General features: G+C 48.0%; 2 long non-coding RNA genes across 4 annotated transcripts in view; one reads left to right on the forward strand and one right to left on the reverse strand.

Moving 5' to 3' along the window:
- LOC308468881 overlaps positions 1-14501 on the forward strand; it is a 211996-nt gene that overhangs the window by 148642 nt on the left and 48853 nt on the right. The window lies entirely within an intron of this gene.
- The window catches only part of LOC308468862, an 83576-nt gene that overhangs the window by 62255 nt on the left and 6820 nt on the right, over positions 1-14501 (reverse strand). Inside the window, exons 1-2 of one of the 2 annotated variants that reach the window (XR_013981899.1) lie at positions 11008-11973; positions 10554-10646 (exon numbers count right to left, since the gene is read on the reverse strand). This is a non-coding gene — a long non-coding RNA (uncharacterized lncRNA). Of the gene's footprint in view, positions 1-8781; positions 9136-10553; positions 10647-11007; positions 11974-14501 lie in introns of those variants that run through there. The other variant, XR_013981902.1, reaches the window with a different exon arrangement.

A 14501-nucleotide genomic window follows, 5' to 3' on the forward strand; every position in this document is an offset into this window, starting at 1 on the left:
TGTGAGGGGACATTCATTCATTCCTCCTCACCACTATGAGCTGAATAAAGAGCATGAAATCACTTTGCGACTCTGAGTATATTTCACTGGTGTTATGTACTGAGTTGAATAGGATCCAAACTGTAGCAGTCTGATTGGTCCTAGAACAATAGGATCCAAAAGGCAGCAGTCTGATTGGTCCTAGAACAATAGGATTCAGAATGCAGCAGTCTGATTGGTCCTAGAACAATGCAGCAGTATGATTGGTTGGCAGGAACCACCCAATCCTGCTCCAGATAGAAGTGAATCCACAACCTGATTGGCTTACAGTAGAATTCCAGAATTAGCCAATCATGTGCAGCCCATTGTGTAAATAATGTATATAAAGCAGATACTGTGAGGGGACATTCATTCATTCCTCCTCACCACTATGAGCTGAATAAAGAGCATGAAATCACTTTGCGACTCTGAGTATATTTCACTGGCGACGAAGGTGGGATCCCGCTGAGCTGACTGCCACACACAGCACCGCAGCACCGCCAACTGCCGCACCGCTGCCTCGCACCGTGTATCCAGGCTTCAGCTCCGGGGCACAAGGAACTCAGAATGGCAGCCAACAGCAGCTTCTCGCCATTCAACCCAGCATCTGGAGACTGGGAAGCGTACGCCTCCCGTTTCACCTTCCTTCTAGAAGCCAAAGGGGTCACCGACGAAGAAGACGCCAAGAAGAGGGCGATATTCTTCAGCGTCTGCGGAGAGGAGACGTTTGAAATCGCCCGGGCTCTCCTTGCGCCTGAAGACGTCGCTACTGTTCCATACAAAACAATAATGGAACAGCTGAAGGGGCACTTTTCGCCGCAGCCCTCAGTGGTGGCTCGTCGAAATGCCTTCTACGCAAAGCGGCAAGCCCCTGGGGAAACCATAACTGGGTTTGTGACCTCTCTCCGCCAAGCCGCCCGGTTCTGCAACTTCTCAGAGCTGGAGAACATGCTTCGTGACCGCCTCGTCGGTGGCCTGAAGGATGAGAAGCTGCAACGGCGCCTCTACGCTAAGAAGGACCTAACGTTCCAGGTCGCTCTGGAGGAGGCCCTGGCAACAGAAGCTGCCGAGAGGTCGACCCAAGAGGCACGGCCGAGCCTGCCATCCCAACCGAGGGTCCACCATGAAGACCTCACCGACGACTCAGGATCCGACAGGGAGGAGGTGCACCGAGTACAGCAGCGCACTCAAGCAGCGCACAGACCACAGCTGCCTCGACGAGAAGGAGGGAACTGCGCAAGCTGCGGGGAGAGTCACGAGAGGAGGACCTGCCGTTTCCGCAACGCAGAGTGCAGGCAGTGCAGAAAATCGGGACACATCGCCCGGGTGTGTCGGGCTCGGCCCACCCGACACCAGGCATCAGATGACCAATCCAAGAGCCCCAGGTCCCGGGGCCCAACGCACCAAGGCAACTCGACGGAGCTCACGGACTTCCAGGTATACCAGTTGCCCCACCCCAACGTAGAGAAAATTTATGTAGAGGTACAGATAGAGGGGGCCCCATGCCGCATGGAGCTTGACACGGGTTCAACTCTATCCATAATCTCGGCAAGGACCTTAAGGAAACTGTGTCCCACTGGGGGTCCCAAACTCAGGCCGGCCCCATTCACCCTCCGGGACTTCCAGAAACGTAAGGTCCCCACAATGGGGGTGGGGACCTTCAGGGTGCAATACCGAGGGCGGACGCGGCAACTGGACTTGCTTGTGGTCAAGGGCCCCTACATTAGCTTACTGGGATTGGCATGGTTTGGACCACTGGGGCTAGCTGTCACCGGGGTGAACCACACTAGCTTACAAGTGGACGTGGACGCCATATGCAAGGAATTTCCAGGGGTTTTCGATGGGAAATTGGGACAGTATACGGGCCCCCCCATTGCGCTACAGCTTGACCCCGCAGTACGACCGGTCAGGCTCAAGGCCCGCCGGGTCCCGTTCGCCTTGAAACCCCGTATAGACGAGGAATTGGACCGACTCGTAGAGCAAGGAGTGCTGGAGCCGGTGCCTAATGCTCCCTGGGAAACCCCAATCGTCACACCCGTCAAGCCTAATGGTTCGGTCCGCATCTGCGCAGACTACAAATGTACCATAAACAAGGCCCTCACGGCCCACGCATACCCAGTGCCAGTGGTCAGCCATGTCCTTGCCACCCTGGCTGGGTCGAAAATTTTTGGCAAGCTGGACTTGGCCCAAGCATATCAACAGCTGCCAGTAGATGAGGCCACAGCAGAGGCACAGACGATTGTGACGCACAGAGGAGCGTTCAGGGTAAAGCGGCTGCAATTCGGTGTCAGCGTGGCACCAGGCATATTCCAGAATATAATGGACTCTCTCCTTAAAGGGATTCCTGGCGTCACCCCCTTCTTCGATGATGTGTTGATTGCCGGCCCCACACCAGAGGAGTTTGAGGACCGCCTCCGCACCGTTCTGCACCGTTTCCAGACGGCGGGTCTCAAGGTGAAGCGGGAAAAATGTCTACTAGGAGTGCCTCAGGTGGACTTTCTGGGATTTATGGTGGACGCAGAAGGGGTCCACCCGACTGGGGACAAGGTACGGGCCATTTGTGATGCCCCAGCGCCCAAGAGCAAGACTGAACTTCAGGCTTTCTTGGGACTATTGAACTTTTACCATTCCTTCCTTCCCCACAAGGCGGCGGTAGCGGAGCCCCTACACAGACTCCTGGACAAGCGGGCCCCTTGGGTGTGGGGCCAGCGCCAGGAGGCCGCATTCCAGGCAGTCAAGGACTTGCTTGTCTCAAACTCGGTCTTGGCACACTTCGACGAGAGGCTGCCGGTGGTGCTAGCATGCGACGCCTCACCCTATGGCATTGGAGCTGTCCTGGGGCACCAACTCCCGGATGGAAGAGAGGTACCGGTGGCGTACTTTTCCCAGACACTCAACACAACCGAGCGGAACTACTCGCAAATCGACAAGGAGGGTCTGGCAATCGTAAAGGGAGTAAAAAAATTCCATGATTTCTTGTACGGGCGGCCCTTCACCGTGGTGACTGACCACAAGCCGTTGCTTGGCTTGTTTGCCCCCGAAAAGCAGACCCCCCAAGTGCTGTCTCCTCGCGTCCTCAGGTGGTCAATTTTCCTTGCCAGCTACCAGTATGCACTGATTCACCGACCTGGGAAGGCGATGGGCCATGCGGACGCCCTCAGCAGGCTACCACTACCGGAAACAGGCCCTGACCCAGCACCTGCACAAGAGGTTATGAGCCTGGAGCTGCTTCCCGACCGCCCCATTCAGGCACAAGAAGTTGCACACCATTCCAAGAAAGATAGGGTCATCTCCCGGGTCCTGGACTGGGTGTGGAGGGGATGGCCCAGCAGCAGCCCCGGGCCAGAATTCGCCGGCTACACAACCCGCAAACATGAACTGTCGGCCCACAAGGGGTGCCTGTTATGGGGAAGCAGAGTCGTTGTTCCCCAGCCCCTCTGCAAAAGGGTCCTCACAGCCCTACACGAGACACATCCAGGGGTAGTAAGAATGAAGGCCCTTGCCAGGAGTTATGTGTGGTGGCCGGGGATCGATGGAGAGATAGAGGCCTGGGTCAAACACTGCCAGGCCTGCCAAGAATCCCGCCCAGATCCCCCAAGGGCCCCAGTCCAGTCCTGGGAGTCCGCCCGAGCACCATGGTCACGCCTGCATGTGGATTTCGCTGGCCCCTTTCAGGGGAAAACATTCTTCATAGTGGTGGACTCCTACACCAAATGGCTGGAAGTCGCACTGGTACCGTCCACTTCCACGTCCGCAGCCATCCGGGTACTACGCAGGCTGTTTGCAACCCACGGGCTCCCTGACACTCTCGTCTCAGACAACGGGACTGCATTTACGTCAGGAGAATTCCAAACCTTCACAGCGCAGAACGCCATCCGCCACATCCGTTCGGCGCCGTTCCACCCTGCCACCAATGGCCAAGCAGAACGCATGGTGCGAACCACCAAGGACACCCTTCGCCGCATGACGCAAGGGGACTGGGAGTACCGCCTTGCCACATTCCTTCTAGCACAGCACAGCACCCCCAGCTCAACGACTGGCCGGAGCCCCGCTGAACTACTAATGGGTCGGCGCCTTGCAATCAGATTGGACCGCCTTCACCCCGATAGAGCTCAGGATGAGGTAGTGGTGGGGGAAGGCAGGAACCCCCGGACCTTCGAGGCCCAGGACCCAGTGTACGCAAAGAATTTTGGGGCAGGCCCAGCATGGGTACCCGCCACAATCACCAGGGTCACTGGCCCCGTGTCGTACGAGGTGCTAACGGATGGGGGGCAATGCTGGCGCCGCCACTGCGACCAGATACGGCGACGATTCCCGGGAGAAAACCAGGAGGAGGACAGGTCAGAGGAGTCCCAAGGGAACAGCGGGGCAGTGAGGCCCATAGAGCAGGAGGGGCCAGCAGGAGAGGCAGAATCAGTAAATACAGAGAGGACCCGTGAGGCCGAAAGGACACCGGAACCAGAACCACGACTGAGCGAGCCGGTTGCACCAGACCAAACAGCCGCATCACAGCCAGCATCCTTGGAACACGAGCCAGAACCCGGAGCCCGGACCAGGGAACACCCCAGGCCACAACGCACACGTAGGCCGCCGGCATACCTTGAGGACTATGAATGCGACCTCCCGGGCAGGACTGGAACTTAGAGGGGAGGGGTGTTATGTACTGAGTTGAATAGGATCCAAACTGTAGCAGTCTGATTGGTCCTAGAACAATAGGATCCAAAAGGCAGCAGTCTGATTGGTCCTAGAACAATAGGATTCAGAATGCAGCAGTCTGATTGGTCCTAGAACAATGCAGCAGTATGATTGGTTGGCAGGAACCACCCAATCCTGCTCCAGATAGAAGTGAATCCACAACCTGATTGGCTTACAGTAGAATTCCAGAATTAGCCAATCATGTGCAGCCCATTGTGTAAATAATGTATATAAAGCAGATACTGTGAGGGGACATTCATTCATTCCTCCTCACCACTATGAGCTGAATAAAGAGCATGAAATCACTTTGCGACTCTGAGTATATTTCAATCTCCATATGCATTATTGTATAGATTTCTAGATTTTATCTATACATGTAAATCAGCATATGCAAGGCTTATGCAAATCTGCATCTACTTTGTTCTGGTTATTGTTTTTGAGGCATGAAAGTGACAATCCTAAATTCACCTCCCCTCCCTCAGCCACTGGAGCCAACTCCAGGGGGCCGTGGGTGATTCAACACTCACAATAATATATTTGCTGGGGCTGGGCCTCCTCAAAGTCAGTGGGCAAAGTTGAAGCACTTTGTTGCGGGTAGCCACAATATTCAGTGCAAGATGGCACCTGTGCCCTCAGCTGATTTTAGGAAAAGAAATAATGGGCCCAGTTTAACTAACGTGGTGCATTAGTGGAAGCACTCCCATAAATATAATGGGGGTTTCTCTGTCTCCTGCTCCCACCTCCCCCAAATTCATTCTGTAGAGACAGGAGGAGAAGGGAGGTTGTTGTTGTTTTCCATCTGGTAAGTCCTCTCACCCTCTCTTGTGGGCACCAGTGCAGACTGGCATCCCCCCCCCCCCCACACACTGGAATCCGACATGGGAAGTCCCGGGGACTGTTTCCCAAGGAAAGGAAGTGTCTGGGCTGAGCTTGTTGCCTTGGTAATTCTTCCCACCTGCTAGCCTAATCAGCGAATCATGTGAGGGCACGGGCCACCAGGGAGTGGGCTTAGCCAGCCTCTCCATATATTACATAGGCATGTGGAACGATCAGGTTAGCAAGATGTTGAATTCCACCCATGTATATTAAGATATCGAGGTATGGGCAAGCTGCATAAAGTGAAGCTTGGCCCTAAACCACCATCCAAGTAAGTAATCTCTCCTCCTTGATCACCACCAGAGACAAATACAGTATTTTGCTGCTACTGCTGTCATAAATCATTTAATAAATCGTATGTCCAAACATACAGACAAGCCTGCAGCTAGAGAAACCATGTTATTTCTCCTCCATGCAGGGAGGCCTGATAAGGCAGGTAAGAAACAGCTGGGGAGATAGGCAGCTGTGGACAGTGAGACATCAGAGTTTCTTGTAACTGAGCGGGAAGTGAAAGCATGAGACAAAAAAAGGGCCTTGTTAGGATATTCCTCTCACGGAGCTATGGCTTACAGAGTGGTTTAACAGTGTGTATCTCTTCCCAGGGAAATCTGGGAATGGTAGCTCTGAGAGAAGAACAGGGGTACCTTAACAACTCTCAGCAGTCTGAACAAACTACACTTCCCAGGATTCTTTGGGGGTTGTTTGAGGGATGCAGTTTGAAGTGGCATGATAATGCTTTAAATGTATAGTGCAGATGGGTCCACCATTGAACCAAAGCACAGAAGGCAGAAGGTGCTGGGAAGGAACTTGAGGGGCTGGCAGGGTACAGGGTGAGGTGTGATTCCTCAGACTATATCCAACAAGAAACTGCTGGAGCGCATTCATGTTAATATACTGTGCCTAAGAAACAATCGTAAAGTGAACTGTTCAGTGGTTGTCGCTACAGGAAGAAAGGTACTCACAACATAGACACCAGACCTTTTGAAATAGCCCTGACCATGGAATAACTTGTTACAAGATCTTGTTCCCCAGTGAGTATAAATGTGGTGGCGATTTTGCAGAACAAACCCCTGAGAGTACAAATTCCACTCCCCCCCCCAACACACCTCCCCCCACCAGCTACCACAAGGAGAAATAAATCTCCACAGCAACCTGCATTATTAACTACTCGAGCACCCATACATTAGATGAACTCTGGGTCTAGGCCTGCTTTAATGTAGCCACTGTAACCTGAATAGAATGAGGGATGGTTGCGTGAAGCCATGAGGGAGTTCCTTTTTTAGATGTTAGAGCCATAGGTCACTGAATGGGTTAATTGCACCCACTTATCTTTTTAAGGCTGAGCTATGATGTTTAGACTAAACCCCTTTAAAGCATTTAATCCCTGACAACTGGTGTTACAGCATTTAGTTTCTAAATGTACAAGGGCTATCAAATTTTATGGTATAACAAAATTAAGGTGTTACGACTAGCAGTGGGAACATACCTATTTTTACCTCTCTAAACTATAAATACTTAAGGTAAGGCCAAGACTGAAGAATGTTTCCAAACCTATAAAAAAGTAGCTCCTAATTTTACGTTTCAGAATAGAACAGGGAGTGTTATGCTGCAGTATTTTAGAACTACACAGTGCTTTTATTTTAAAGCCTTTGGCTGTTCATTGTGCATATGGCTCAGATGCTTAAATCCTCCTTAATGTCAGCTGAAGTGCTTGCAGGACTTCAGTGTGTGAGTTTAGTACCTTATACAGGCCTAAATGTATAGTCTCAGGTTCTGTCAGGAGCTCGGTCCTGTTATTATGCAACTGAATGTTTCCTCGTAATCTGGAGGACAGAAAAATGAGAATGGGCCTTTTCTGCAGTGGCTCCATGCTTGTGAGATGCTGTCCCCAGGGAGGCTCACCTGGCACCTTCATTACATATCTTTAAGCACTTGACAAAACATTCCTCTTCTCCTAGGCCTTTGGCTAATTAAACAATCCATGGCCTTTTAAACTAGGGTGGGGTATTGTTTTTGTTTGCTACTATGATATGTATTTTTTATGTTTTTATATTGCAAACCACCCAGGAACATCAAGCAGATAAAGTCCTCACCGCAGTGAACACCATAGAGAATGATTACCATTCATGTCTATGGGAAAACATAAGGTCCTGTTTTTCCGTGCAACAGTGCAGTGGGGGGAAAAACATCTGTTAAGAACATGCCCCATATTCTATTCTGTGATCAATGGGGTGAACCTGTCCATTGAACCAGCATAAGAGGGCAGATGTTTGGGGGCTGGAAAATTGGCAGGCTTATACTGTGACGTACCATCCTACCCACCCTAATGGGCCAGACTTCACTGACTGCACCCACTCCCAACCTCCACATTGTTGGTGTAATGTGAACAATGGCTTCTTCCATGTCTTGAGTTAGCATACCTCCCACCTCTGGATGTTCAGAGATTGAGTGTAGGATTTGCTGGTTCATTCACCTTGCCATTGGTTCAAGGATGTAGAGACTGGTGTAATAGTCTCTAGGGCATTGCTTTCCTTATGGTCCTGTTTGCATGTCGTGTTGTCTTGTCCTGTCATGTCTATCCTGTTTGCTGCCGGGGGCGGGGAAACTGTTTTAACTGAGAAGAGCATGGGAGTTTAGCATTGTAATTTCACGTGGATTAATTTTGGGGCAGAATCCCAGCATACGGTTCTTTCCTGCCATTTAAGATTTGATGTGTCCTGGTGTTCCACAGTTCCATAAAGCAACAAACGTTGCGGTGTAAAAGGAACAATAAGACATTGGGACAGAAGCACTGGCTTCTGTGTGCTGGCCCTTCACACCCTTGAGTACCCCCAGAAGAAAAGCACGGTAACACGCTAAACTACATGTCTGAATGCAGCCTTAGTCACATTAATTATTATTTTTAAGGGTCTACTCTGAGTAAAACATAGCTGATTGCCTCTCAAGGTCCCCAAGAGCACATACAGAATCTATGCACTTGGAGGTTGTGGGGAGGGGGGCACAACAAGTGTGGTGCTTCTCGCTTCCCCCCACCCAATGCTTTTGGTGAACCTGATATTTCCTTATGAAAATGGCTATGATATAAGCAAAAAAGAAACCAGCAGAGTTAGTGATATAGCTTCTAGATTGGACCTAGCAGGAAATACCACAATCATACTTCTTCTTCTTTTAAATCTTTCTGTACTTTTACAAGTACTTGTAATTGACAGTGTGCTTCAGCCCCAGCTGTGTTGTGCAGTTTAACATCATGAAGGCTTTCAATTTCCTTTAACTTTCTAATATGTTCCTAAGTCACTTTTTCTTAGGTTCTTGGCATAACCAGTCTTCTTTGAATTATTATAGAACAAACAGCAAGTGGCAGGCAATTCGGAAGAAATTATGTGGTGTTTGAGAATTTAAAAGACCTTTTGCATTTCCTTCTTGCAAATTTGCAAAAAGGAAAAGGCAAGTGAGGGACTAGAAATGAAACTTTAATGTGGATATGATATGTGCCCTTTGCCACTTGATGGAACTTCTGCTGTGCATTTGCACAGAGTCATAATATCTCTGAACATAAGAAAAGCCTTCACAATTAATATACCTAAACTATATATCAACATTCTGCATGTACATTGAATAGGTAAAAAGGGGAGAAAGAACTGCTGTTAGCTCTTTTTATCATTCTATTTCATCAAGATGCTGGTGAATGCTTATTTGCATAATCTCATTCTTTTTATTTTCTATAGAAAAATGCTGTGTGTTCCATAAAACTGTGCACCAAGTAACCGCCTCCCACAATGCGCCCTTGATCATATTTGTCAACCTCCTTTGCATACACCTTAGCTTGTCAATATCCTTCTTAAATTGTGGTCCCCAGAACTGGACACAGTACTCCATGTGCTGTCTGACCAAGGCAGAGTAGAATGATGCTATTACTTTCCTTGATTGGGATGCTATACTTCTATTGATGCTGCCTAGAATAGCATTAGCCTTTTTTGCTGCTTCTTCACACTGCTGACTCATTTTAAGCTTGTAGTCTACTAAGATTCCATTTACATACTAGATATCTCCTATCTTATACAGTGGTACCTCAGGTTAAGTACTTAATTCGTTCCAGAGGTCCGTTCTTAACCTGAAACTGTTCTTAACCTGAAGCACCACTTTAGCTAATGGGGCCTCCCGCTGCTGCTGTGCCGCCAGAGCACGATTTCTGTTCTCATCCTAAAGCAAAGTTCTTAACCTGAAGCACTATTTCTGGGTTAGCGGAGTCTGTAACCTGAAGCGTATGTAACCTGAAGCGTATGTAACCTGAGGTACCACTGCAGTTGTGCAGCTGGCTATTCCTGACTAACCTTACCTTTGTCCCTATTGAAATTCATTTTGTTAGTTTGGGCCCAGTTCGCCAATCTGTTAAGGTCATTTTGAATCCCAATTCTGTCTTCTGTGCATTAGCTACCCCTCCCAGCTTGGTGCCATCTGCAAATTGGGTGATCATCCACTAAAGTTCCTTCATCCAGGTTGTTTATAAAGACATTGAGCAACAATGGGCCCAGGACAGAACCCTTTGGCATCCCACTGATGATGAGGAACCATTTGTGAGCACTCTTTGGGTTCAGTCAGCCAACCCAGCTACAAATCCACCTAACACTTGTCTCATCCAGCCCACACTTTATCAGCTTCTCTGAAAGAATATCAAGGGGGATTTTGTCAAAAGCCTAACCGAAATCAAGATACTTTACATCCACAGCAATCCCCTAATCCACCAAGCTTGTAACTCTATAAAAGAAAAAAGTTTTTGAGAAACCCATGCTGAGTCTGAGTAATCGCAGCATCCTTTTCTAAGTGCTTGCAGACTGTTTATCTGATGCAGGGCCCTTCCTAGTATTGAGGTCAAGCAGACTGGTCCAGCAGACCTGGGTCTGCTTTGTTCCCCTTGTTGAAGGTGGGGACAACATTTGCCCACCTTCGGTTTGCAGGGACCTCACCTGTTCTCCAAGAATTCTGAAAGATGATAGACAGAGGCTCTGAGATTACACCCGCTAGCTCCTTTAGTACCCTTGAGTGCAGCTCATCAGGTTCTAGAGATTTAAAACATGAGAAATGAAACTATTTGTAACAGTGTTTTACTGAAAATTAATGAAAATATAAATATTTTTTTAAAAACTGAAATTAAATGCAGCATGGCAATACGAGCAATGTGTCAACATATCTTTTTAGTGGTCACTCAAAAGCCTGGGCAAATATTTATTTATCCGGAGCATTTGTAACCCCCTCTTCAGCCAAAAAGGCTCCCAGAGCAGCTTATATAACGATCAAAACAAGACAGTCCCCACCTGAAGACATACAATCTAAAAAATATGGCACACAAGGCAAAGGGGACAAGGAAGGAAGAGGAAAATCAAAACTCAAGTACCAATTTCTAAATCATGAAATACTCACCAGTCACACTCATGCTTTCACCACAGATGCAGCTTATCAGCATTCCAACTCTCGTTCAGAAGCCAAGTTAACTCACATGCCCAACGACAACCCCAGTTGATCCAGCCTCTTCCCTAGCAGCAAGCCCATCTGTAACTAATTGTCCTGAGGGAGTGCCCTCTCCACACCCCATAGGAGCTTTGCCTGTGGCTAGACTCACAGGTAAGTCAGGCCCCACATCATCCCTGCTTCTAAGTATGCAGTAGTAGCCAAAGTCATTTTGGTCCCTGAGGTGCAATAGCAAATGGCATCCCACTCTTTACCCACCTGTCCAAGTCTATCAACATAGTACAGTAGGCTTCTGACACAAGTTGTTCTGACATCTGAGATGGGATGGTGGTGGTGAGGAAACAAAAATATTCTTCCCCCAGGAAGTAAAATTACAACAACAAATTGAATTTTATTGACACCGCCTATCAGTTGCCTAAGATGGCTGACTCACTCTGCCTGTTGTTAGAGCTGGCCCCAACAGATAGTACCCTCCTCCCAAGTCAAACTGCATGGCACCTCAAGGATGGTCAGGTCCAGAAAAGCGCACAAGTGCCTCTCCCTCGCCTGGCAGTAAAAATGCAGTGATTTTGCTTCCATTTTATGAAACCCCAAATTAGGTGGTTACAGGAAGCCGTATCACTCTACCTGTTGGAAAGGCTGGTTTTGAAAGGGTATATTCAAAGAAACTCCCTGAATGATCTGTTATATATGCGCCTCAGGAATGATTCAGACTTTGAAGGAGAAAATTTCCCAGCTCATGCACCGTCACACAGCCACCCAACCCTCCAAAGATGCTTCGGCGGCTGATCTTTTTACAGGGTGATCAAGTGGCTTTTATTGAGTTGAATACATTTGCTCACTCGGTTTTGGAGAGTCGTCCTTCATTTATTCTTTCCCTTTGGAAGTACTTTCGGGTGCAAATTGCTGCTATCTGAAGTCTTGAACTGAGAGGCTATTATTCTCCATGCTCAGATTAAATTAATTTTGAACAGTTTAATGCAGCATGTCCGAGCTTCAAGTCCAAGTGGTGTCAAATCTATTTCTCTGCTTTTTTAAGCTGCACCTTCAAGGGCAGTATGACTCATGCTGAAAGTATTCTAATGGATTTTGCTAAGCGTTATTATTTTTGTTTCATTTGCAAGCCATCAGGCAACAAATGATAATCATTTTGTTCGTGAATTTATAGAACAGGAGGCATCATTCTGAGCCACTCCAAATACGAATGTGTTTCATTTGCCTTGCTATTCAAATGAAATCAACAGGGAGGGGAACACAGACGCCATTGCAGCGAGATGTATTAAAAGCTAATGGGAAAAGATGAGGAACTTATGCTATGTTTTTGTTGTGCAAAGAAGGAAATACCTTAGATGGAAGCCTGTGTAGTAAAATTAAGAAGTTTTTATTGGTGGGCTGTCTGGGTCTGGTGTACTGTATCAGGCATGGAAACCGTGGGGTCCACCAGATGGTGCTGAACTATAGTTCCCAACTACCCTAGCAAGCATGACCTATTGTCAGGGATAATGGGGCTGCAGACCACAGTTCCCCTGTCCAATGAACTACATGGTTCATTGTTGTTCGCTGAGTTGCAAAGTCATCATCATCATCAACACCATCATCTCCAAAGCTTTCATAAATCTCCCTATTTATTCTCTGCAAGCTGAAGAAGGCTTTGGAACTCTCCATGAAGGAGGTTTCTCTCCCTGTCCATGGATGTTGACAGCAGGCATCCTCTTTTTTAATTTACATAGGTATTTAGCCTACTGTTCTTTTCTTCTGCCCTGTGTTTTAATCTGTGTTTTGATTTAATTATGTTTTTAAAAGCCTGCTTAAAAAAAACCTTTTAATCATCTCTTATCAGATTTTTATTATGTTTTTGCTTAATACATTGTGAGGACAAGTTATTTTCCATTATGGTTTTTTTTATTATTATTAACCACCTTGAATATTCTTTATGCAATGGTTGAGCGTGCAGTGGAGGCTGTTCAGTTAGGGCGGATGGGTTACTGCCCCACCAATCTCAGTTTTCCTTGAGCAGTGCTGTAGCTACAGAGATGGGGGTGGTGGTTGGTTTTTTGCCCTGGGTGAAGCCTCCAGACAGTGCCGGATTTACATATAAGCTAAACAAGCTATATGGAAATATAGCTTTAAAGGAAAAATTTAAAGGAAAAACAACAAGTGGATGTACATTTCCAAAATATAAGGTAAAAAACAAATAAAATAAACCTACATACAGCAACAGTGTTTTGTGTTGTGTAGGCTCCTGTGATGTAATTAATGGGCCCCGCCTGCTAAATAAAGGGCCCCATTACCTTCAGTTGCTTAGGGCCTCATCAAACCTAAATCCGGCCCTGCCTCCAGAGAAGCACCATTGAGGCTCCCAGCCTGTGTGTGTGCATGCAAATGCACGTGTGTGGGGATGTGCCAAACTGGGTATTTGGCCCAGGTGAAATAAAGCCTACTTTCGTCCCTGCCTTAAGACAGCCCCCACCTGCCTGCATTCTTACTTACCACTAGTCCCGTGTGTTCCTGGCTCTCAGCTCCCTGCTCCTTAAAGTCTCAGTTTAGCCCTTATAGAACTCAGCAGGAAGTAGGATGGAAACAAAACCAGAATTAGTTAACTATGTCAATGGCTCCACCTCTGGCTATCATTGACTCCAGCCAGGGCTAAGGTGGGCGCCGTTGCTATTCTCAGAGAACAAGGGATGTGTTTATGGTGAGTTCCAGCACCTCTTTTTCTAGAAAAATAGCACTGACTCTAGCTCCACCTACCACTGGCGTCCCTGGTTGCTGCCGTACCTGTCTTAGGCTCATAGACTTCTTTTTTGTTGTGTTGCCAGGCACAGGGCTGCAATTTAAAGCTCCATGCTGTTGTTTTTTGTCCTGGTGCTTTCCCTGGGAAAACCCACATTTTACCTCTGATTGCCATTTGCTCTGATTCAGCAGTAAGACACAGGTTTTGTTGAGGAAAGCACTGAGACGAAGAAAAAAGCATTGCTTGAACACAGAGCTTTAGAGCACGGACCTGTGCCTGGAAAGTGCAATGCAAAAGGAAGTCTGCATGTGCCCAGAAGGAGCACCAATCACCACTGAGAGCCTGTAACCACATGCAGACACATAGCTTGCCATATCCACATAGACAGCTGATTACGTCACAAGTGTTGCCAATCACTCATGTAGGAGTGAGATGCACACTTGCCCTCTATCTGCCCAACATGCCTCCCCAATCTGCAACATCAGCAGCTGTCCATTCAGGGTTATAGGCCCAGATTCTGCAGTCACCTCAATGTGGTAGGTCAGATGGGTAGGCATGAAGGAAAGGCACAATATTGCTGCCACTCCCCTGCACATGCATGGGACTTACCAGGGAACATGTCCTCCAATTTCGCCCAATTACATGCAACAATGAGGTTTCCAGCAGCCATAACCCTATCCCAGAGAGAGGTAGGCATCCCAATCTTATGTTC

Source organism: Podarcis pityusensis (assembly GCF_964106645.2).
Source record: "Podarcis pityusensis genome assembly, chromosome: Z".
Taxonomy (NCBI): domain Eukaryota; kingdom Metazoa; phylum Chordata; class Lepidosauria; order Squamata; family Lacertidae; genus Podarcis; species Podarcis pityusensis.